The sequence below is a fragment of the Orcinus orca genome, chromosome 1 (genome assembly GCF_937001465.1).
Source record: "Orcinus orca chromosome 1, mOrcOrc1.1, whole genome shotgun sequence".
NCBI classification, from domain to species: Eukaryota; Metazoa; Chordata; class Mammalia; order Artiodactyla; family Delphinidae; genus Orcinus; species Orcinus orca.
Window position 1 is genome coordinate 118943367 of NC_064559.1, and position 25629 is coordinate 118968995.

Genomic DNA, 25629 nt, shown 5'->3' on the forward strand with positions numbered 1-25629 from the left:
TTTTGAAGCATAGTTATTGGCTTGTTAAACTTTACATCACTGAGCTTCTAAAGGAACTTAATGAAAACAGTAAGGACTCCATGAAAACATTAACATGCATAGAGTTTATAGATCAAGTGAAAATGAAATCTTGAAAACATGGAGTAAAAAACATTTTGCTAATGATATTTAGTTTATATTGTAATGCTAATCTCAATGAAGAATCATTAACATACATTAGAGCAACACTTGACTGTATATAAAGAAAAGCTGTATCATTATTTTGAAATATTTGATATAAAAAAGTATTGGATTTGAAATCCAAATATATTATTATAAGATTTTTCAAAATTACATTGGTGAATGAAAGAAAAAAAAGAGTTGTTGGGTTTCATGACATACTAGTTAAAGAAAGGAAATCATCTAAATTCTGGTAATGGTGAGAATTCCATTCATCAGTCAGAAAGCTCTTAATAGTCTTATGATATTTGCTAACTTTACTTCTGTGAACAAAGTTTCTCATTAATTGTTGAGTATAAAAAATTGAAGAAGTTATCTGTTTTGGTTACTTATTTCTACATAGCAAAGAGCCCAAAGACTTTTTGGCTTAAAGCAATAATTTATTATTGCTCACAGATCTGTAGGTTGACTGAACAGTATACAATTTGGCTTTGGATCTCTCATATGGTGCCATCAGTTATCAGCTGGGTCTAGTCATTTGAAGTTTGACTAAACTGAGTATCCAAGATAGTTGGCTGTTAACTGAAAACTCCACTGGAGTTGTCAACCTGAGTGCCTACATTTGGCCTCTCCATACAACTTAGGTTTTAGCCTCATGGCAGCTTGATTCTGAGATGGTCATCCCCAAAATAAGGACTTCAAGATTCCCAGATGGAAGCACCAAAGCTTCTGATAAGATTTAGTTTCAAAAGTTCAAGAATGTTACTCTTGCTGCATTTTAGTAACTTGTTTAACTAGGAAAATTCTAAATTTAAGGGAAGGAGAGCTAGATTCTGCTTCTTTATGTGAAAGGTAGCATGCATACACAGTGAGGAAGGGCATCCATGGAGGCCATCTTGGAGATGCTCTTCTCATGTAAAGTTTTGATGAGAAATTGAATGTAAACACTTAAAGAATAAAATATGAATTAAAATATGCCCATTAAAGCAAATTTAAATTAATAATTAATAATAAAAAATTTCATTTAAAAATAGGATATACTTCACGAATAGGATTAATGAGTGTCTTTCTCATAAGATAGACTCAATATGTGTTGGCTATGATTAGATGTTGACTCTTCAGTATTGCACTTGTGGTTAAAGTTATCAGAATAGTGATGATAACATCTAACATATACATGGTAATTAATGGATACCAGGCACCACTCCAAGTGCTTTGCAAATATTAATTTATTTAAACCTCACAGGTACCCTGTGAGATAGGTATTATTGCTAGTTCCAAGATAGAACTGAGACACAGAAAGGTTAAGCAACTTGCCCAAGGTCACACAGCAAGTAGGTGAGACAACTAGTTTATAACCCAGGTTCCTTGGTTTCAGAGCCTGGGCTCTTAACCAGTACACTATACTATGTAGATTGTACTTTTAGTGAGAAAAAAATAGAGAAGCATCAATTGTAGATCAGACCAAATCACAGGTTGTTCAGTTGTACTATAATGTATTTGGTAAATAATATTGTGTTTCCATTTAAATGATAACACCTAGAACCCAGATCTTAGTATTTAACACCATTCTTGAATAAAAGGAATTAGGGCTTCTTGGAGAAATGGCTGATTCTAGGGTTAGGGTAAGATATATACAAGTTAAGCCTGGAGCAACTTGTAGTGCCAGAAATTAACGAAATGCTCAAAAACAAAAAGAAGTAGGATTGGGCATTTCAAAAGGACACAAGAGCCAACATGAAAGAGCTTTCAACAGCCAAATTGCAGCCAATTTGAGCAACAACAACAAAAATAACTAATCTAACTCAATGTATAAAATAAATATTCATGAATTCATCCTGATGGAAATAAATGGTGAAGAGACAATTCATTCTTAGAAAAAAATTCCATATATATATATATATATATATATAATATATATATATAACTATATATATGTAACTTATATATTATAACTACTTATAACTAATTCCAAAGAGCAGAGTATGGAAAGGGGAAAATAGTAACTTTACAGTGAAGAAACCTGACAGACACATCTTAACCAAGGGATCAAAGTTAACTTCACCAGTGATAAATTACATTGATATCATGTACTCCCTGATAGGATGTGATGAGAAGGGTACTAATTATGAGAAAACACTAAAAATCCAAATTGAGTGATGCTCTATGGAATATGGAACCAGTAGTCTTCAAAGTGTCAGGACCATGAATAACAAGGAAAGACTGAGAAACTTTCACAAATCAGAGGAGACCAAGGAGACATGACATCTAATTGTGACACACTGGATTGCATGACGGAACAGAAAAGGATGCTGGTGGAAAAACTGGTGAAATATGAAGAAAATAAGTAGTCTAGTTAAAAATTAAGTTATAATTTCTTAGTTTTAAAAAATATACCATAGTTATATAAGATGTTAACTAAGGGAAGTTGGATGAAGGGTTTATAAGAACTCTCTGTAAATATAAAATCTTTGGAAGTATTCTGTAAATATAAAATTATTCCCCCCAAATTAAAAAAAATAATAATGCAGCATAACATATCTGTTTATACAGTATATTCCCTAATAAAATGTATGTCCAAACACAAGCAAAAAAGAAAACAGGCTAGAAGGAAATATATCATCCAGGTTGTCTCTGGATTTTAGGGTTATGGATTAATTTTTTCTTCCCTTAATATTTGTCTATGTTTTTAATTGCTGATAATGAGCATATTTTACTTTCATAATTAAAAATGTGAAAAAAGGAAAAGCATTGTAGTATAAATACAGCTTATGAACAGCATTTGTTAGAGTTCTCAGAATGTTAACTGATGCAAATGAGAATGTTAACTAATTTTTTCAAGTAGTTAAGAACAAGTACAGTGGGAGCTAGGACACTAGTTAGGTGAAGCATGTGGAGGGTGTAGAATTTCTTTCTGTTTTCTAATACTTCATCACTTTTAAGAAAATAGTGCCAGTGTTATTGATGCTTCCTTCCCATTCCTAACAAAAAAAGAACTTTGCAAATGTTGAGTTTGTCTGAACCTCAGTTTCCTCATTTGATACTAAATTAAGATACTGACTACAGGGTAGAACTGGGATGAAATGTGTAAATACTTTGTAAAGAATTATACAAATGTTAGAGATTATTTTTACTAGTAGTATTAATCCAGTGGTAATAGTAGTAGTGGTAGTTGCAATTTGCTACTATTATTGTTCAGTATTGTTCAGTGTAATGTAGTATCCTGTGTTGGACCCTGGAATGGAAAAAAAAATCATGAGTAGAGATATCAAGTGCTCACATTGCATATAATCGTTCCTCCACAAATTCATTTTACTTTGGCTGCTGTCAGTTCTTGAAGTAAGATACAGGGTTCAAGCAATGCTGGAAGACACCCATTTAATTGTTTCACCTTCTGTAGGATGGCTTTGTTTCTACCCTAAGAAGAACTGGCCAATCCTTCTTTTGGGTCTTCACTGTCTTATGGTTATGCCTATTAGAGCACTCAGTACACTACCAGATGTTTACTTGCATGTGTGTTTCCTTTACTATTCTGAGCTCTTTGAGGACAGGGCCCTGTCTTAGCCACTCCTGTGTGCTCTACAGCTCCCAGGACAACCTTTGTTTTCTCAGCATGTATCAAGCACTCAAAAATATTTACTATATTGACTTATTAGTATATTATTCAGATAGATTTAGAATTATGTTTCAAAGCCCTTGAAAAACAACCAGAATTTAGATGGTAACATCATATTTCAAAAAAGTGATAATACATTTCAGAAGAGCTATTTGATGGGTGAAATACCTCTTGTTGGCATCATCAAAAATAAATGCAAAGTGTTTTTTAATGTTTAATGGAGTACTGGTGAAAATAAGGAATGGAATCTGCAGGTTTTTGTAAAAATAGCAAGCAATTGATCAAGTCACATTCTGTGCTATCAACTGTAGGGGGCTATGACTTCCTAAGGAAGTGTTGGGGATGCGCTCAAATAATGAAGATTATTTTAGCTTTTACTACTTGCCATACACTTTGTGAAACTTTTTGTTTCATGTTGTTTGAATTTCACACACTTGAATGAGGCAAGTATTAGTACCCCCCATCTTTTAGATAAAGAAATAGATAAAGACATTTCTTAACCTGTTCAAGGTCACACAGAGGTCAGCCTGACTTCTGCATCCTAAACAAGGATGTCTTTGCATAATATCAGTTCTTATAGACCATGTGTATTAGTTTGCTTGGGCTCTATAACAAAATATCATAGATTGGGTGGCTTAAACAACAGACATTAATTATTTTCTCTACAGTTCTGGAGGCTGGGAAGTCCAAGATCAAAGTGCTGGCCAATTTGGTTCTTGGTGAGGGCTCTCTTCCTGGCTTGTAGATGGCCACTTTCTGTGTCCTTGTGTGGTAAAGAGGCATCAAGTTTTCTGGTGTCGCTTCTTAAAAAGGGCACTAATCCTGTCATGAGTGTTCCAACCTCATGACCCCATCTAACCCTAATTACCTTCCAAAGGACACATCTCCAAATATCATCACATTGAGGGTTAGGGCTTCAATCTATGAATTTTGAGAGATGCAAACATTCAGTCCATAACACCATGATAATGGATTTAAGGTATTAGCATTTTGTTTTGAGATGTATAGACTAAAGTTTTATGTAGGCACTTTTAAAGGATTTATCCTTTAAAAGGGCATCTTCTGTTTTGTAGTCTAAGATAGAACTGTTTTAATCAGGAAAAAAGAAAGTCCCTAACATGATAGTAAAATATGAGGGCTTTAATGAATTGAATTAAAATCAAAGGAAAACAGAATTTATAAAGTCAGGTTTATATTTTCTTAAAAATTCTTTGAAAACTAGGGGTTATTACCAACTCATAGCTGCTTTCATTAGTCAATTTGTATTCATCCTTGTTGATTCTCTTTCTGTCTCTTAGGAGTTCCAGGTTCTACTCTACCTGGTGAATGCATTTTAATGAAAATTTGTTGAGTGTTGTGCTCGACAAGTACAGCCATTGACCACTTTCATGTATTTTCTATGATTAAATAATTAATTCCCATTGGTTGATCTCTTTGTGTCCCTATGTGAGATGCAGAATAAAGAAAAATAAAAGAGCTAACATGACTGCTTTAACCCTTGACTGAAGACTCCTCACTGAGATATTGTTTTCTTCCTTATGCCTAGAGCTTCTGCATAAAACTGTGGGCTGGAAGTTGAATTCTGAATGCTATGTTATCACTAAAGACGCATTTACTCCAGAGGCTTAAGGGAGACAGGGAGAGAGAGAAATAAAGAGGTGGAGACAGAGAGAATGAAAAATAACAATGACAGAGAAATCCTTCCTTCTGACTTTTTGTATATACAATGAAGAAAGGAGAAGCTATACAAAATTCCCTGGTCTGTGCTACTATACTCTTTTGCAAATTTACTTCTATGTCTCAAAATAAGCTTAAAGTGACACAAATATTGGAGGAAAAAATCTCAAATATGTCTTTTATTCCTTCTCTAATGCCTCACAAATGAAAATTCTGTTTAAACATCTTACATGTATTTTTGCCTTTTTGTTTCCTTTAAGAAGAAATCTTGTTGTCTCTCAAATTATAATTTACTGGCCTTAGTTATTATAGTTATTATAGGTCCATAGGCAAAATGACTCGAACTCAGAATTAGTTTGGCGTGGTTTGATGCAGATTTTATTCATTTTTCAACAATCAAATCAGTCTGCTGTGTTCACTACTTGTAAAGCAGTTTTACTGAAGCATCATTCAGGGAAAGAAAATTGCCAAATCTTTTATAAAATGACTCTTGTCTTAATTAAATCTTATAACCCATCCACATAAACAAGAGAATTCTATAATATCTAGTTAAAAATAACCAAATCAAACCCCAGGTTGTAGCTTACACATTTTAAATGGGAGGATTTTGGAAATAACAGAAAATAACAAAGTTATTTGATAGAGGATAAACAAATTGTAAAAACTTAAGACACTTAAATAACTGGTTCAAATTCAAACCATATTTGAGCCAAATGAAGTTGTTTCCACACTGGACTTTAAGTGGCATACATGTTACAATCTGGTTGCAAATATTTGTCCAAATGTTATATTTACCTCAAGCAGCTAACCAAGGGTGGAAGATAAAAATAAAAGAATGAAATTGCTTGCACATTCATTGGACAAAATACAAGCTCCTCATGTGTTTTAGTCCTAGCTTATAGCTTAATTGTTTGGTTGTTTGCACTGTCAGCGTTCTTGACTATTCTTTATTTTTTTCTTTTATTTCTTTCTTCTGGTGTTCTTAGATGACTTGGTCCAATTCTCCATCAAGGAAGAGTAGTTCCACCACACTTTCCTTTGACTTGTAGGTCCTAGAATCTAGCTGGATATTCTGCTTGAAGCATTGCATTGCCACTGAGTAATGGTTTTGAATATGTGTTCCACATAGTGGGTTTTATGGAATAGATGGAGTTAACTAAAAGAGACTCTAATACTTTTAATTTAATACAAAACTAGAGTGCTTTATTAAAACAGCAAAACATTGACCAGGATTCCTAAGTGCTATCTTTAAAAAGATTCTAAAAAGAGATGAAGATTTTGAAGAAAACAAACATCTAGGTGCAATTAGATTCCTTTTTCATTATCTGTAATTGTTATCTACTTATTCCAAACCCAATCTTATTAGACTCTGATGAGAATGTTAAAATGCATCAGTTTCTCTTAATGTAGGGGTAAAACAAACCTTTCTGGATCATGGAAATGTGCACAGAGATTAGAAGTAGCTTCCCTCAACTTGCTTGATTTTGTTTCCTGAGATAAGAATTTTACAACTAACTTTCTTAGTTAGGAAACTAAGGCCTCCATTTGCTTCTCCAATACTGTCAACCAGCCATTTAGCTAGGACTTTCTTCAAAAGCAAAGAAGGAAGAAGTTATGGTCATTGCTACATGAAGTTCTTTGATTGTCATCTTCCAGTTTTTGTTAAATGATATCTATTCTTCACTGCTCCTTTCTCAATGTCAAATTTATTGCAAACCTACAAATCAGAAGCCTATAAGAGGAAAAAAAAATCACACTTGGATTTTTTGAGGAAAATGTTTATATTGTTTCAAAATTTGAAATTTATTAGCAATTAATGCCCAAAAGATTATAGAAAGCATCATAAGGTATAATTTTTTTTTTTTTTTTTTGCGGTACGCGGGCCTCTCACTGTTGTGGCCTCTCCCGTTGCAGTGCACAGGCTCCAGACGCGCAGGCACAGTGGCCATGGCTCATGGGCCCAGCCGCTCCGTGGCATGTGGGATCTTCCTGGACTGGGGCACGAACCCATGTCCCCTGCATCGGCAGGCGGACTCTCAACCACTGCACCACCAGGGAAGCCCCGTAAGGTATAATTTAAATGCTAATTTCAATATAGCTTATTCTCAGTAATTTAGAGACAACTCTATCTTTGGATTATGGATCCACCAGTTGTCTAAGCTTTTTAAACCTAGTTTCTACCACAAATTTCATTGCTTCACAGCAAAAGCCAAGGAAATATATGGGAAAGAGAAACTGGTTTTGCTGTAGTTGGGGATCAATGAAGAACAAAATAAGGAACAATCTCATGAAAATGTCAAATTTCTTTCCTGATGATTAGTAAAATTGAGATCTTGAATTCCTAATTATATATGTTATAAAAATAAACACAGAAATCTTAGAGCTGTTTATAAACTAACTCTCTCTCTCTTTTTCTCTCTCTCTCTCTTTCCCCTCACATGGAAACTAACAAAATGGGTGTAGTGGACAATGTAGATAACTTCTTTAAAAGCCATGGCCTCTTTCTCCCCCTTTCCTGGCTAACAGAACCCCAACTTTGTTCTAATATCATGAAGAGATCCCTGACTTAATCTCAGAACAGTCAGACAGGACATAGGGGTGGAAATAAGGAGAAAACTGGCTAGATGTATTCCTGAGAAGCCAGAGGCAGTGCTCTGCTTTTTCTATGCTTGAAGATAGTATGTGGTCCAAGATACCTGAAACTGCTGTAGCTTTCTTGAAACTAAAATGGGAACACTGAAAATTACAGAAATTACAATCCAGGATCCTGACTGTATTTCCAGAACCAAATCTGGAAATGATTCCCTCCAGGCACCTTGTTATGGACAAAAATAATCCACTATTGATGGGGGTAAAGTATCTAAAGTAATACAATTCTTTTTTCAAAAAAAGGCAATGACCCAGTCCACTTTTAATCAAGTAATGATTTTTTAAATAAAGCTGATACTCCTAATTATAAAACATTACTGATTATTAAAATGTATTTAAAAATCCAAACTATTCCATTACCCAAAATATATTATTAAAAATTGATGACTATTATGTATATATTATATACATATCAATATTTATAAAGTTCTATTTAATTTTTTATGAATTTTTACTAACAAAATGAAATTAAATTGAAACTGAAGGAATTTAAAACTTTTTAAGTATGTTTTCTTAATGACCTTCTCAGGTTAGAGGGAAAAAAAATCAATTTTTAAACATAAGAGTTTGAAGTCTCTCTTTTCCTGAAAATTGGTTGAGTGTCAACAGCGCTGTCTGGCATCTACATGCAGAAACAGAGATGCTTTAGGTGGACTTTTCTTGGGCTTACCCTTGGCTGTGGGTCCAGTTTTCAGATTTCAGGATCCTTGTCCATTATCTTCGTCTCATTCTCCAACTTCTCTGTGAATTCTGTCAATGATTAATCTCCTTCCAATAAATTTCTTTTCTATTTAAATTATCCAGGGCCCATTTCTTTTGTTATAGCTGACAACTCTGACTGGTACAAAGGTTATTGTATTTTTATTTTTAATATATATTGAGAAATTGTTTTACCAGAGTCCAAAATGTTTTCTATTTCCTATCTTTTGTCCTACCTTCAACCTCGCCATATATTGTATTATCTCTTTTTGAACTTTTAATTTGTCAATCTGATAATAACCAAAAATATCTCAATGATACTTTGTTTTCTTAATTACTAATGAGGTTACATATCTATTGACCATATAGTTATCACATTTAAATTTGTTTTTTCAGTTATTTGTCTACACGTATCATTTAACCATTTCCCTATCTAGTAGTTTGCCTTTTTCTTATCCATTTTGTAAAGAGTTCTTTGCACACTATAGGTAGTAATTTTTTTTTCTGTCCAATATATTGCAAATATTTTTCCTAATTTTTTGTTTTTCTATTTTGTTTAGGGTGTCATTTTCTATACAAAAGTGTTTAATTTCTGGTTGGTCAAATACTCTTATTTCTTAGATATTCTGGGTTTTCCATTTTGGTTAAGAAGGTTTCCCCACCCAAAGTTATATCTACATATCTATTTTTCCCTATGCACTTTGTTTTATATTTAAGCTCTTAATCCATCTGGAATTTATTTTTGTATGTCTCCAGTGTGAAGTACTAGTTCAAGTTTATTTTCTGCCAGATGGACAGCGAATTGTGCCAACATCATTCATTAAATAAACTATATTTCTGCTGATTAATTTAAAATCACCTTTGTCAAATATTAGATCTCCACATATTCTGTGATATATTTCTAGACTATATTTTATTCCACTTATTTATTTTTTCTTCCTATGATGATTCTATTAGACTACAGAGAATTTATAATAATTTTTAATATCAGGTAGGATAAATTCACTTTCATTACACTGTTTCTTACAATTTTCTGTAAGTCTGTCACATTAACTTTAAGATAATTTTATCCATTCCCCCCATCCCTTAAAAAAACAAAACAAAACTTTGAAATTGGAATTAAAATCAATTTGATATTGGAGGAAATTCACACCTTAGTGATACTAAGTTTTTCCATCCAAGATATCTTTTCATTTTTTGTATAGATCCTTGGTTTTGTCCCTTTTAATAAGGAGGCTTTGTATGGTGTTCTTCACATAAATCTTGAATTTTTTTGTTAAGTTAATGCCTTGGTATTTAAGTTTTTGTTACTATTGTAAATGAATTATTTTGTCCCATGACAATTTAAAGCAGTTTTACTAGTATAGACAAAGTAATTGATTTTTGTATTATATCTTATATTTACCCTGTTTACCAATATTTCTGCTAAGTCTTAGTAGCTCTGTTACTGGAGTATTTTGTTTGTTTTTGCTTTTTTTGTTTGTGTGTTTGAGGGGCTTGGAATGGAAATTAGGATTGTTATCAAATGAATTTGTAGGGAAATAAAAAGTTAGTATAATATTGCACCAAGTTAATTGGATATTTTTTAAAGAGAAAATATTTTTAAGTCCCTCCCATTTGAAATATAAAGCACTAGGCTTGATGTCACATCACAGTTTCTTCCATAATGATATGAAGTTACCTCAGGATATACCATGGAAAAATTAAAAGGGAACTCTACCTTTTTGGATCCTGAGAGGATTATGGGTAGAGTTAACTGAAAGAAGTTGAGAGTAGAGTTGGAGAGATATTGGATGAAATCTATGGGTCCACAAAATCTTGTTTATCAGCTTTGAAATCCTAGATGGGGGAGGACTCTTGCCTATTCCCTAGTGAGCTGAAGAGGTCACTATGCAGAACAAGCCCATGCCAACATGGAATCATTGGTCAACCATAGGGAGGATCTATTCTTACATGAGGACCTCCTTTGGGTCCTGGTGTGGCATGGACACAGATTTGAGCACCAGTAAGAATGCCATAGACCACAGAGAAAACCAGGTATCATCATAGCAGGGTCTTTGGTGGTGCAGGATTGGGAAGGGAAGGAGCAGCTGAATCAGTGCCACATGGGGTATCATGGAGACTCAGAGTACTTCCAAATATACTCTCAACTGAGAACCCAGCAAAGCCTTAGTCAGCATAAAGGGGCCACCACCTGCTGATCAGGCTGAGAAATTATAGACTACAATTTCATCAGTCAAAAAGAGGAGGCCAACAGGCAAGGATAGGATAAAGACAGCCAAACACTACTGAACTCAAGGTGGTACATGCCCAAAGTCTAACACAAGGTCAAGTATCCAAGTAACAATTTAAACAGGAGCATAGGAAAGAAGGAAAGAAACAGGAAGAAAGGTCAAATTTAAAAAGAATGTTTAAATTATTAAGTGTAAAAGGATTTAACCAAAATTAGATTTTTCTTTTAATCCTTGCTACTGTTAAAGAAAAAAAATTCGCTGGACACTTGTCACAAATGGCAAGAAAGACTTTATTTAAGACTTCCTAATCAGGAACCGGGCTCAGAGGAGTCTGACTAAAGTTTGGTCAAGGAGAGATCCTCTGTCATTACTCACCAGATGGGAGATCTTAAGAGATATCAGAAAATATTTAGAGAATAAACAACAATATTGATAATTAACACTTATTGAAAGTTTACTTTGTGCCAAAGATTTATATAAAAGCTTCCCTGTATTAACATTTAATTCTCAGGTGACCCTCTAAGAAAGGTACAACTATTACCTCCATTGTACAGGGGAAGAAAAGGAAGCTCATTTGGGTTAAGTATCTTCCCAAGATGCAATAGCCTGAAAATTGCTGAGCTGGGTAATGAACCCTAGGAACCTTGTTCCACAGATTACACTCTTACCCACTATTTCCTATATCAGTTCTCTAATTCTAGTAACTAGAACAACAATTGTCATCACTGCAGTGTTATTTTTGACAAAGTAGATGTAATAAGCAAGTAACAAAGCATTTTCTGAAACTGACTGTATCAGCTAGGTTCCATCAAGAAAAAGAAGCCAGTCTAAGTCTGTGCATTCTAAGTATAAAAGGTTTTAGTATAGGGAATTGGAATCTTACAGAACCATTGCAAAGCTCAGGCCAAGGTCAAGGAAGCTATCTCAGACTGTCTCTGCTTATAAGCATTGAAGCTTGTGGTTTTAAGAGCTCACCAGGAAATGGCTGCAAACCCCAAGAGCTCCCAGTAACTCTCAGTCTGCAGCACTCTTGTGGGTGGATGATTCTTAAGACCCCCTGTAAGCTGTTTTAAACTTCATGTCGTTTCTGCCCAGGCATTTTGGTGCAACTTCCTCTGAGAAAGGATGGCTTCTACTTTTCTTCAGCATTTCAGTTCCTGCATGAAGGCCTCTCATTAGCAGCTTATATTCTGGATCTATAAGGGTAGGGGATGCTGGGAAATGTAGTTCCCAGTTTGTCCTCTGCAATGTAGAGGGCATCTTGGAAGAAGGTGGCAGTAAAATTGAGTTGACAACATACAAGTATGCTGATCCATAGAAATTTTATTCTTCTAAAGTAAAATTAAATTTTTGTTATATTATACAATGCTCTTTCTATAATCATTCTGTATACATACTTTAAAAAGTGAAATTTTCTATAAGGCTAATAATAAAAAATAGTAATTCTTACCCTATCCCCTGATCCATAGATTCCTTAACAAAAGTTCATGCTGCTGATCTTAATTTAATACATTTCTATTGAGTCATGATACAGAGGAAATCACATTGTTTTACTTTTAGAGCTCAGATTTTTTTAGAATTCACAATTGGGAATTACAGAGATTTCTCAGAAATCTTGTATTCTTCATAACAGTTTTGATAAAAATTCCAAGCATTTCATTTATTTTTTTAATTTTTAATATTGAGAAACGTGCTTTATTATAATTTTACTGATCTATTCTTTCTCTCCCTTACCTCCCTATTTCTTCTGGTTCTTTTATTAATTCTTCGTCTTGGCCCAATTCAAATAATTACTCCCACTGTAGCTAGTCACCTTCCCCTTTTTGCTCCTATAATGTCTTTTTGGCACTTAGCTCGTTATTTATATTGCAACTGTTTATGTATTTGTCTCCTCTTCGACTTTGTGGGTACATGGAGGGCAGAAGCTGAATCGGACTCACTTTTATGTACCCAGTGCTAACACATGGCTGGGTACAGAACTGGTGCTCAAAAATATTTTTGTGACTATGTGCTGTAGAATAAGCAGAAATTTAAAAATTTTTGTCATATGTCCAAACTATATCACAAGATGACACAAACAAGCTAGTTTATTTTTTTCTCCTTGTCAAAGAGATAAATTTCCCATAATTTAAAATGAGATTGTTTTAACATTTTGAACTTCTATATGCTATTTCTTTGTTATATTGTGACTATCTGGGAAGAAAGAAGGGAGAATTAGAAATGAATTAAGAAGGAGACAGAAAAGGTGATTAGAATAACAGGAGGTAGGGATGAAAGGGAAGAACAAGTATTGTGTTCACCCCAGGGAGATTTTTAGTTTTATGCTCAATTGAGCTATTGAATTATGTCAGTACACAAGCCTACAGAAGTCTAGGGGAGCAATATATTACTAGCAAATAAGAAATAACTGGACATCTCAGTAGTAAGGACTATTTATAAAAGGAAAATTTTACATCACTGGGAGTATTCAAACTGGACCTGAGTGACCACGTATCAGTAATATTTTGGAAAACTCAGTCTAGATCAATAGTTTCCAAACTGTGCTCCTCAGTGGAGTTCCTTAGTGGTCCTTGGGAGCCATGGAGGAGGGGGAACAGGCAAGGTTTTCATCTTCCCCTTTAATTAAAAAAGTTCTACTTCTATTAGTTTTACACATTAACGTTCCAAGTAAAGAAGTGAAAAAAGGCTTTCACTGATTTAACAACATTTGAAAACTGCTAGTCTATATTTCATTGCTTCTCAAACTTGGCTGTGCATCAGAATCCTGTGGGGAGCTTCATAAAAGTATTAATTTCTGGGTATTTTTCCATACCTACTAAATCAGAATCCATGGGGCTGAGTCGTAATATCTGTGTTTTTACCAAGCTCCCCAGGCAAGTTTTATTCAGCTGGCCTTTGGAACTAATGACCTCTAAGTTTCTTTCTAAATTTTAAGACTCTATAATTCTTTTTGAGTTCAGTTAGTGCTATAGCTAGAAAAACAATCACAACCACAGACAGATTCCACTTCCATACTTGTGGATTATCAGGAGAACTGAGTCAAAGGATAACAAAATTAAATAGATGTCTAACACCAACAATAGCCTAAATTTGGTTTATGAGATGCAAAAAAGTGATTGCTGAAAACAAAATATTTATTACTAGAGTAAATATAGAAATGCCTAAACAATAAGTAATCCTTATATTTACTATATTTAGAATAATGAAAAGGAAAAATAGAACCTAAGTAATGACGAGGGTAACAAACTTTTACAGGGATCTTATAAGGGCCCAACATGTTAGGATTTTTAGATACAAACTCTCATTTATGCCTCATAACAACTATATTAGGTAAATAATGTTATTATTCTCATTTTAGAGCTAGGGAAACTGAGGCTTAGAAAGGGTAAGTAATTTACCTAAAACCACAAAGTTAATACTGATGTCAATATTAGAATTTATGTTTTCTATGTTCAAAGTCAATGTTCTTCCAAAGATACTGGCCTTACCCAGGGTAAGAAATTAGGAGTTGAAACATTTTAGCTGATTAAACTCAGGGGATATAATGAATGCTGGAGACTGGCACAGAATCTATTCTTCTCTCTCTTTCGCTCTCTTGCTCTCTTTCTCACACACACATACACACACCCTCCCCTACCTCTCACAGACATAAAAACCAGGTGAAAGAAAACAAAGGAAAAAAGGAGATTAGTGAAACTACCAGCATTGATGTCTCTTTCATTTCAGCACCACAGATACCAAGAGGCTCAGCATTTAATTTGAAGGAAAGAACAAGGGATTTGGAGTCAGAATCTCAGTCTATATTCCACTCATGAGTTTCCTTACCTCTGAGATGGGTTAATAATGCCACTCTCACAGAGTATTATGAGGATTAAATGAGGCTTTGTGCAGCGATAGGGCATACTTAATGACAAGGGATTCTAGAGCTTTTAGAAAGAAATAGATGTATTGCACCGTCTCCTATTGGGAGGAAACGTGTAATCAAGGCAAATCTGAGAGGGAGCAGAATATGTGTGTAGTATGTGTGCCAAAGTCTGTACAGGACAAGTATGAATGCATTCCATCATTCATTCATTCATTCATGTCACAAGTACTCACTGAACCCCTACTTCATTCACAGTCATATTCTGGGCTGTGGGGAACATAGAGAAGGCCCCTGGTCTTAGAAGCTCACATTCTATCTCACAAGTAAAATCCAAATTAAGATAACAAGAAACATAAAAAACTAAGCTGACAATGAACTCAAGACTGTCTGGGGTACTGAGAATATATAAAGGAGGGTGGCCAGAGAAGTCTTTTCTGAGGAAGTATCATTTGAACTGAAAACTGAAGAATATAAAGGAGAGTCATGTAATGGTGTAAAGGAAAAACATTCCAGGCAGAGAAAGCAGAAGTGCAAAAGCCCCTTGCCCCTCCATTCCAGTCCCTCCTTCCTTCCAGGGGTAGCCCTCACCTCTAGCTCTCTGGAGGTGCACAGTTCCGATCACCTAGTCCCATAAACCTGGAACTTGCCCTTTTGTCCATGTGTTACATCTTGGGTACCAGAATATCACTGGCCACTTACATAAATGGATATGTTGTTCTTATTAGTGTTCTATTCTATTCTTTCTGTGTTCAAAACTATAGACTCTGGGCTTCCCTGGTGGCACAGTGGTTGAGAGTCCGCCTGCCGGTGCAGGGGACATGGGTTCGTGCCCCGGTCCGGGAAGATCCCACATGCCGCGGAGCGGCTGGGCCCGTGAGCCATGGCCGCTGAGTCTGCACGTCCGGAGCCTGTGCTCCTCAATGGGAGAGGCCACAGCAGTGAGAGGCCCGCGTACCGCAAAAATAACAAACTATAGACTCCTTGTTTGAACTCCATTGCCACTGTTTTAGCTAGATAATACTCCTACAGATTCTGAGGAATGTCCAGTTTTTATACATTGGGGGACATGGTACCTGAAAATTTATGTAGTGAGTAAATTTTCACATCTAATTGTGGTATACTTTCAAGACTGGAGTATGGATATGCAAGGCTGGATAGAAAAAGAATTTTAATGTTAGGGTAATTCAGTTGATCCTAAGGGTCTTGGGGGTCCTGAGATCCCACAGGAGAATATGGTAGTGACTTGCTAATTGTAAAAGCCACTATTAGTTTCTGATTTTCACTTTACATTGTCAAAGTCAGAATTTCTCGGAGGGGCATGCATTCTGAGTTTTGTTTCACTGGCAGTTTTGTCAATAGTCAGCTGTTTATTGATGATATGCTGCAGGGGTGGTCTGAAAGCCTGTTCTCATAAATATTCATCAATATCTTGAGTGAAGGAAAAGCAAATTAACTTCCTGTGTTAGCAGAAGATTCTAAATGTGATGTGGAGAATGGCATCAGAGAACAAAATTGCACTTCAAATAACCATGATTCCACAGTGAAAATGAATAATGATCCAAAGTTTATATTTATTCTCTTATGTCCCCCTTAGAGTATAGAGTATCTGGTAGAAGTAGCAGTTGGCTAAATGTTATACTATATATATATATACTGATACTGGCTGGAAGTTAGTTCAACATGAGAAAAACAGAAAAATGGGAAGATTGGCCTCTGACCTACCTGTTTCCAGTTTCCCTCAGATTAGCGTCCTCTCTGGAAACCTGACAGCAGGTGAATGGAAGCACAGAACGGTGTATCTCTCACTTTTCATAGATTTGGAGACAAGAATAGAGAGTAACAAGATACTAGTAAGAAGGTAAGAGCAATACCACAGGGTTTCATGGCCAGTGTTTGCGGTCTGGAAAATTGCCTCCTTTTAAATATGCATCCGTATAAATAACACCTTCAAAGGAGCTATTAACCGTTTTAGGGGGCTAGGGGTTTTTAGGCACATCTGTGGATTTCAGACATCTGTGGTTGCCATGAAACACAGAGCTAAAATGAAGTTCAATTTCACCATATGATATGCCCTCATAATCATGTTTATATTTCACTTCCTTAAAATAAAATTCTCTTTGCTTTAATGAGCTTACTACATACATTCCTTTAACTCTAAGCTCCTCACTGTCATATTGGAAGAAGGGCCATATAAACAATGAGGAAATAAATACCTGTATCATTCCATCCTTTCTTGAGAATAGACCATAGGGAACTAAGGCATAGGGATAAAAGTGAAATCAGTATTTATCTAGGCTATCTAACAGTACATGTTATGTATTTTTAGTCTGAGGTTGTTAATGAGGTAGCTCTATCTCCATATTGTCACCATTCATTCATTCATTGATAATTATTAAACACTTAATAGTGTACCAGACATTGTGCTAAATCCTAGGAAATTAGCAGTGAGAAAGATAAACAGTTTCTTCTTAGAGTTTATAACTGAGTGACGGAGACAGAAAATTAAACAAGCATTGCAAATACAATAATAAATGCTATGACAGAGAAGTAGGTTTTTCTCTAATCAGGGTCAGAGGTGGAGTTAAGGGGGGATCTCAGAAGAAAAAGGTCCAGCTTGACCCTTGAAGGATGGGATGAAGTGAGCAGGGAAAAAAGGAAGGGATGTAAGAGCATGGAGTAGTTTCAATAAGTGGAAGGTGGTGTGTGTGTGTGTGTGTGTGTGTGTGTGTGTGTGTGTGTGTGCATGGATGTTTATATACACTGCTGTGACTATTTCTGGGGCTTCAAAAGCAACAATTATTAAGAATCTTAGATTCAGAGAGGGCAACTCTGCTTGGGAAAATAGTGTGTATGCTTTGTTTTGTTGTTTTGTCCTCTGGGACAGTGGCTTTTTTTGAATCTTGACCCACAGTAAGAAATACATTTACTTCATGACCAAGTGCATGTATACATGAAATAAATGTTTTATAAAACAATACCTACCTCATTGAAGTGTGAGACACTCATACTTTCTAATCTTTTTTATTGTCATAAAAATATATAACATAAAATGTATCATTTTAACCATTTTTAAGTGTAGGGTTCAGTAATATCACATACATTCACCACGTGGGCAGCCCCTACCACTATCCATCTCTAGAACTTCTTTCATCTTCCCAAGCCGAAACTTTGTACCCATTAAGCACTAACTCTCCATTCTCCCACCCCCTAGACCCTGACAACTACTATTCTACTTTCTATCTCTATGAATCTGAGTACTCCTGTACTTCATATAAGTGGAATCATACAATATATGTCCTTTTGTGACTAGCTTATTTCATGTAGCATAATGTCCTCAAGATTCATCCATGTTGTAGCTGTGTGAGAAGTTTCTTCCTTTTTAAAGTTGTCTCTGATTTTAAAAGTTAGTGTTCTATGGTTATGTACTTTGCAACGGAAATGCGGAAAGTTTTGTTTTTTGACTAGAGTATTCATTGGTATTAATTTTCTACTTCTCAGAGGAGGTCTGAAGGCTGACCTTCAGGTCACAGGGATAACAGTCCTTTCTTCATAGGTCAGATTCTCTAGAGCCCTGTAGCTTTCTATTTAAGAAGGGCCTGATTCTGGATTGCCTCCTTCCACCTGAAGATATTGGACCTTACTCCCTTCTTCCCACTCTTCCTTCTGTTATCTTCTTTTATATAATATGAATTTCATGCATTACGGATCTTCTTTTTCTGTAATGTTATTGCCTTTTTCTGCCACACTTTGAGGCAAGTTATTTCATCCTTTGTTCCTTCTTTTTTCATCTATTTTTCCTTTACACTCTATTTTTTTACTTCAGAAACAACACAACCTCATTGGTTTGGGGCTCATTAACCAGACTGATTATTTGCTTGACACGAATTCCTTTCCTATTATACTAGATAGGCCCAAAGATATTAATACATCCTTTTGTTTTCTTAGTTTTCAGAGAATAGTCCATGATGCAAAGTAGGTACATGAGTTTGTATATGCTCGTGTATTAAAGTGTGTAATATTAAAAACACTAAGTTGATATAGCAATTAATGAATATTTATCATCAATGAATACAATATTCTTCATAAATAAATTTTATAACAACAACAAGTTTCTAAATGCTTTACATATACAAACTCATTTAAACCTAACAGCAACTCTATATTTTTTCTATTCTATTCTAAAAATGCAAGTTTAGGTCTCCTAAGGTTTTCTTGTCTTACCCGTAGATCAAAATTTACAGTTGAAAATCCCTGATCAATGGCATGTCCCAAAGTCTGAGTTAAATACAAGACACAGATTCAGGGAGATCATGAAATGGAGAAAAATAAAGATATGTAAAGTGGAACCAGTTGATATGTGTTCATATTGTGTGCACTCTCTGAACTGAGAGGTGTACATTCTGCATTGCCCAGGATCCAGCATGATGTGGCATTACGAAGTCTAAGAACAAGTGAAAGGCCCTGAAACATGATATATGGGGAACTGATGGAAAAAGCAAGAATGCTTCACCCAGCAAGTGTGATCACTTTTTAAGTATTAAGGACTCTTATCATCATAATTGCTCTAATTGCTGATATCACATAGTATAGATATAGTGATAACCCACACTTAGGAGGCTATATTTGTTAGGTACTCTTCTTAGAGCTTGTGGCAGAGACATTACTATATACCCATTACCCACTTTCTTCCTGGAAAACCACTAGCCTTCATTTTCCAGGCTTTTCTGTGGCACATGACTAGCTCTAACCAGTGGGATGTGAGAAGAAGTGATCAGTGACAGCTCTAGACTATGGTGACTAAGAGTGTGTGTGGCTTTTCCAGTCTTTTGCTTGGCTATTATCTCTGGACCAAATGCACAGGATTCAGTGGAAGAATCTGAGGTCCTAGTGGATATTGCTCCTAGATAGAAGGGGCCTGAGATAGGTAACATGATTTTCCTTATATCTATTACGTAGATGAGAAAAATGAGACTAAAACATTTAAATAGATTGCCCAAGGTCACATCACATAGCTACTAAGTGTTGGGGCCAAGTTTCATATCAAGAAGGCTTGTTCCAGAGGCTGTGCTCTTCACACTGGACTCTACCCATTGGCTCTGAGTAGCATGTAACTCATCAAATTCTCACAGCAATTCCATGAGGTGTTGTCTCCCTTATGTAGGTGAAAAAATTGAATTTGAGGAAGGATAATGATTTCTAAGTTCCAGAATTAGCATTTGACTCCAAGTTTGTAAGACTCCGGAGCTCTTTGTAATATGCCATATTTTTTTACAACATGGCATACAATGTACATAAAAGATGTATGCAATTCTGGAAAGCAGAAGAAGCCACAGGAGCGGAAGATACAGGGAAGCCAATTTTGGTTTAATGATGGAAGATTTTTCTAACGATATGATCTGTCCAACAATGGAATGACACTGCCTTATGAGGCAGTGATTCCCCACCACAGGACTGCAGCACAGGCTAGATGAGTCTTTAAGACAGATGTTTTAAAGACGATTACTGCACGTGGTATGTATTTTACTTGTGATCTCTAAAATGTCTTCGAATTCTGGCATTCTGTGATAAGGACCTATTAGAAGGTCAGAACTTGAGATTCTAGGGTGGCAAAGGCTGTGTGCTACAGAGGCACATGGAAAGTGACAATCTATGGAATCTGACTGTGGCAGGTTAGATGGATTTAATAATTAACAGTCCATAAACTCCATTATCTACTTGATATTGTTAGAATTAGGTGCCAGTCTCAGCTGGAGACTTCATCACTGCTGTTAGACCTCTGTTCTAATTAGCAGGCGTAAGAATCTGGTTGTGAATCTGGGATGTTGCTGAAGGCAAGGGAAACAACGTCAAAGAGAAGTGACAGAAGAAGAACAGACGTAAATGTTTTATGGCTGAAGAGGCCATTTCCTTGCCCCTGCCTCTGTCTGGAGACTTGAAGTCCTGAGACACATCCACTCTGCTTCAAGGAGGCTGCCTGACCCTGACCAGCTGCTTCATCGTTTAATGCATTCATTATGTCTGAGGTTGGCTTTAATTTTTCAGGTCCTCATCTTGATGCCTGTGGATAAGTGCATAAAAAGCCTATCATCAAAACATTATGCTCTCAACTCCACAAGTCTTTTGGTATCCTCTTCAGGATTTCAAAAACTCAGACAAAATGCAAGTCACATTTTACATCCAATGTGGGATAACTTTTTTTCTCTGCATTACAGTATGTGCCAAATTTGATTCCTGTGACAATTCATATTGTACAAAGTGAAAGGAAGCTTTCAGCCTGTTCTTTTTTTCTTCCTTCCATATGGCTGATTGATTCGTCTCATACTACAAACTCTTTTTCTTATGAAAATGTGATCTCTGGTGCTTTAAATGAATATATCATTGCTTAAATGGTGCAGCATGGCATAGTGTTTCCATTTCAAAGCACAAGCTACAGAGTTGGAGAGAACTGGGAATGAAGTATAGCCCTGAACTCTTATTAGCTATGAAACACTGAGCAAATCACTTAACTTCTCTGGGCCTGCATTCCCTTAACTGCAAAATCAGGGTGCATCTGAAGCTGCAAATTCCTTCCCTTATCTAAGAGTCATTATATCTTTTGATTATTTTATTTATCCCTTTTTCATTTGGCAGCCAAAATTCATTGCCCTACTTCTGTGTGCCAGGCATGGTATTATGCACCAGGGAGACAACAATGAATAAGACAACATGATCTTTGTTGCTGTGGAGCTTAGTGTATGCTAGGAAATATAAGTTAAATAGCCAGTTACACACTTAATTGCTCAATTACAATTGTGAATAGTGCCTGGAAGGAGAAGAATGGGGACTTAAAAGAGCGATCGGTAGGAATGTAGGGGAGGAAAAGTTCTCCTCTACACTCTTTGGGTCTCTGGCTGGGCCTAAGAATTAAACTGACATGCAATTCATTAACAGGAGAAAAGTGTACAAATTTTATTAAATTTTTATGTATATAAAGAGAATGAAGACCCACAGAGGTGACCAGAGCAGTAAGCTTTGATACCTTTTAGACAAAGAGACAACACATTTGTGAGGAATTATTAAGACAAAGGGATTTGAGCTAGGGGGAGTAAATGGTGAAGAAGTAACTAGGAAGATAGGGGTGAGTTTAACAAGGTTTGTTTGTACAGATTTCTCAGCCCCAAATTCTTTGTGATAAGATGTTTTCCTTCTTCTTCGTACAGGGAGGGTGCCTTTCACATGGGAGTTTTATCTTTTGCTTTTGGAAGAAAAAAGAGGGTCAGAGTGTCCTTCTTGCACCTGCTATTTCTTAAGTGTCTTTGATTCAAAATAAAGGAATATGACTTATTCTGGGGGACTGGAGAAGACTGATCTGAGAAAATGACATTTAAACTAACTTCGTTCATTCATTTGTTCATTCATTCATGTATTTATTATTTAATCAACAAGTATTTACTAAACACTGATTGAACCCCAGGCACTATCATAGGTTTTAGGGAACTTTTGGAGAAAAAAAGATAGACAAAACTCTCACAAAGAGCTTAACATCTAATGATTTTTTCCCCAACTTCATTCTCAGTGGAAAATATGCTATTGGAGGATGAGGAGAATTTGTTATAAGACAATAAAATAGAGAAGTCACTTCGAGGTGAAAGCACTGGCATCTATTTTATGAGAGAAAAACAGGAAAGAAATTTAAAGGAAGTTAAAGCAAAGCTTTGGCTGAGAGGAATATGGAGAAGAAAAATTTATGTGTAAAACTTGGTAATTTGTCTGGGGAACTTAGTGTGATGCCAGAATGAGTTCTGATGAGAATATTACTGACAGCCGTTACTCAACTCTGATTTGGTTGGGTGCTTATTCCTTCTAGAATAAACGGTGACATTGTTCACTAGCTTGTGGACTCAATGACAAAGCAGAGCCAGCTGCATAATCTGTGAATTTTGCTGTCAAATTCAGATAACACTCTAATACCTATTTCAAAAATTAGGAATATTTTCCCTCATTGTGGGCATTCTATTTCTTCTTAATGCTGAGGAATATTCATGCTGTAGTTTGTGGGTTGTACGTTGTTAACATGTAAATATGACTGTGGAATCCATATTTGCAGATGCAATAATCATCAACCTGCCTACCCCATTAAGTGGGTGTCACATACAGGATGTTCTGCTTATCAACAAGACTGTCAACTTTGCTTCTAAATATCTCTAAAGTACCCACTCTTCTCTCCATCACCACTTTTTCTAAGGCACAATCACCTCTAGCCTGGAATAATTACAACACCCTCCCAAACGGTCTACACTCCACTCATTTAGATACCCCCCCAATCCCTTTCACACTGCAGTCAGAATGACCTTGTCAAAAATGTAGATCTGATCAGGCTACTTTCTGTTTATTATCTTCATGATTATGAGAAAATATGGCCTTGACTGGTCTGGCTCCTCTCTACCTCTTTAGCCTCATCATGAATAGGCTGTTCCTGACTTTTGGTACTTGGTACTCTCAACACGATGACTTCCTTTCAGGCTTCCTCCCACCATAAGCCTTTGCACACATTTATTTCCTCTTTCTAGAAAGATCAGGAGCACATTCATGAGCTATCATTTCAACCCCTTGTCCTTGTGAGGCATCTGCCTGGCAAAACACCAACCCTGGGTCAATTTGTTTTCTTGGTGCAAGAAAAAAAAAAAACATAGAGTAAGAATAATTTCCAGCATTATTAAGGACACTAAAATTCATTTTCCATAAGAATGATTTCAAGCCTTCATGATTATTTTCAATCTGCCTTCCCATCACCCTGACATTAACTCATACAAAATCTCTATTTTTACCCTACCAAGAAAACAAAAGTTACCAGTATGAAGTTTTCAACCTTCTCTACCAACTTCCTGCCTCACTGGCACCTTCACAGATTGATTTTCCAACCTTCCCTTACTCATTTCCTCCTATGAATTGTCTGAGGATAACCCTGCCACCTGTTTTACATCATTCTTCTCCCATCTCCTCGGAGACATTACTTTACCTATCAGCATATTTTCTTCATCATCCTCCCGTATCAGCAGCTTTCTGTACTTTCCATTTCTTCCTCCCACTTCTTGAAACCCTCTCCTTTCCTATTCTTTCTTAATTTAGTCTCCTGGTTCTCCTCCCATCTGTCTGGCTTCTTCTTTTTTGCCTTTCCCCATCCCCAATCCCTTGAATATGTATACTCTCAAAGAACATAGATGTTAAACCACTTTACTTCCTTCTATGCAGTTTCTCCCTTAAAAGTCTCATTACCTTATCCACTCAAAATTGTTTTTGGTGACAATCTTATGAAAATTATAGTTCTTATATTTTTGGTCTCTTTTGTTTAAATGGTGAATACACCCATAATATAGTATAGCTGATTTATTTTATTATGCTTGAAAACAAAACTTGTTATTTTTTTCCAGTTTTATTAAAATATAATTGACATACAACACTGTATAAATTTAAGGTGTACAGCATAATGATTTGGCTTATGTACATCATGAAATGATTATCACAATAAGTTTATTGACCATCCATCATCTCATATAGATACAAAATTAAGGAAATAGAAAAAATATGTTTTCCTTGTGATGAGAACTCTTAGGATTTATTCTCTAACAACTTTCATATATAACATACACCAGTGTTAATTATATTTATCATGTTTTACACTACATCCCTAGTACTTATTTATCTTATAACTGGAAGTTTGTACCTTTTGACCACCTTCATCCAAGTCCCCCTCCCCGCATCCCTGGTAACCCCAAATCTAAACTCTTTTTATATGCTTGTTTGTTTGATTGTTTGTTTGTTAAGTATATATAATTGACCTATAATACTGTGTTAGTTCCTGGTACACAACACAGTGATTCTATATTTCTATACATTTTAAAATTATCACCATGTTAGGTCTAGTTACTATCTGTCACCAGGCAAAAATATTGCATAGTTATTGACTATAGTTCCCACACTGTACATTTCGTACCTATGACTCATTTATTTTATAACTGGAAGTTTATACCTCTTCATCTCCCTCACCTATTTCTCTCCTACCCCCACTCTCCTCTCCTGATAACTACTATTTGTTCTCTTTATCTATGACTCAGTTTCTATTTTGTTTTGTTTGTTCTTCTTTTTTTTTTTTTTAGATTCCACATATAAGTGAAATCACACATTGTTTGTCTTTGTTTTCTTCTGTCTGATTTATTTCACTTAGCATAATACCTTCTAAGTCCATCCATGTTGTCACAAAAGGCAAAATTCTATTTTTTTATGACTGAGCAATATTCCAAGTATATATTTACCACATCTTCTTTATCCATTTATATACTAATGGACACTTAGGTTGCATCCATATCTTGGCTATTGTAAATACAGCTGAAGTGAAAATAGGCATGCATATAGCTTTTCTAATTAGTGTTTGTGTTTTCCTTGGATAAATTCCCAGGAGTGGAATTGCTGGATCATATGGCAGTTGTAATTTTTAATTTTGGGGAGGAAACTCCATACTGTTTTCCATAGTGGCTACACCAATTTACATTCCCACCAACAATGCATAAGGTTACCTTTTCTTCACATCCTCCCTAACACTTGTTATTTGTTGTGTTTTTGATAATAGACATTTTTGATAATGTCTTTTTTTCATTCTGAAGGGTGCAAAGTGTTATCTCATTGTGGTTTTTATTTGCATTTCCTTGATTACTAGTGATGATGAGCATCTTTTCATGTGCCTGTTGGCCATC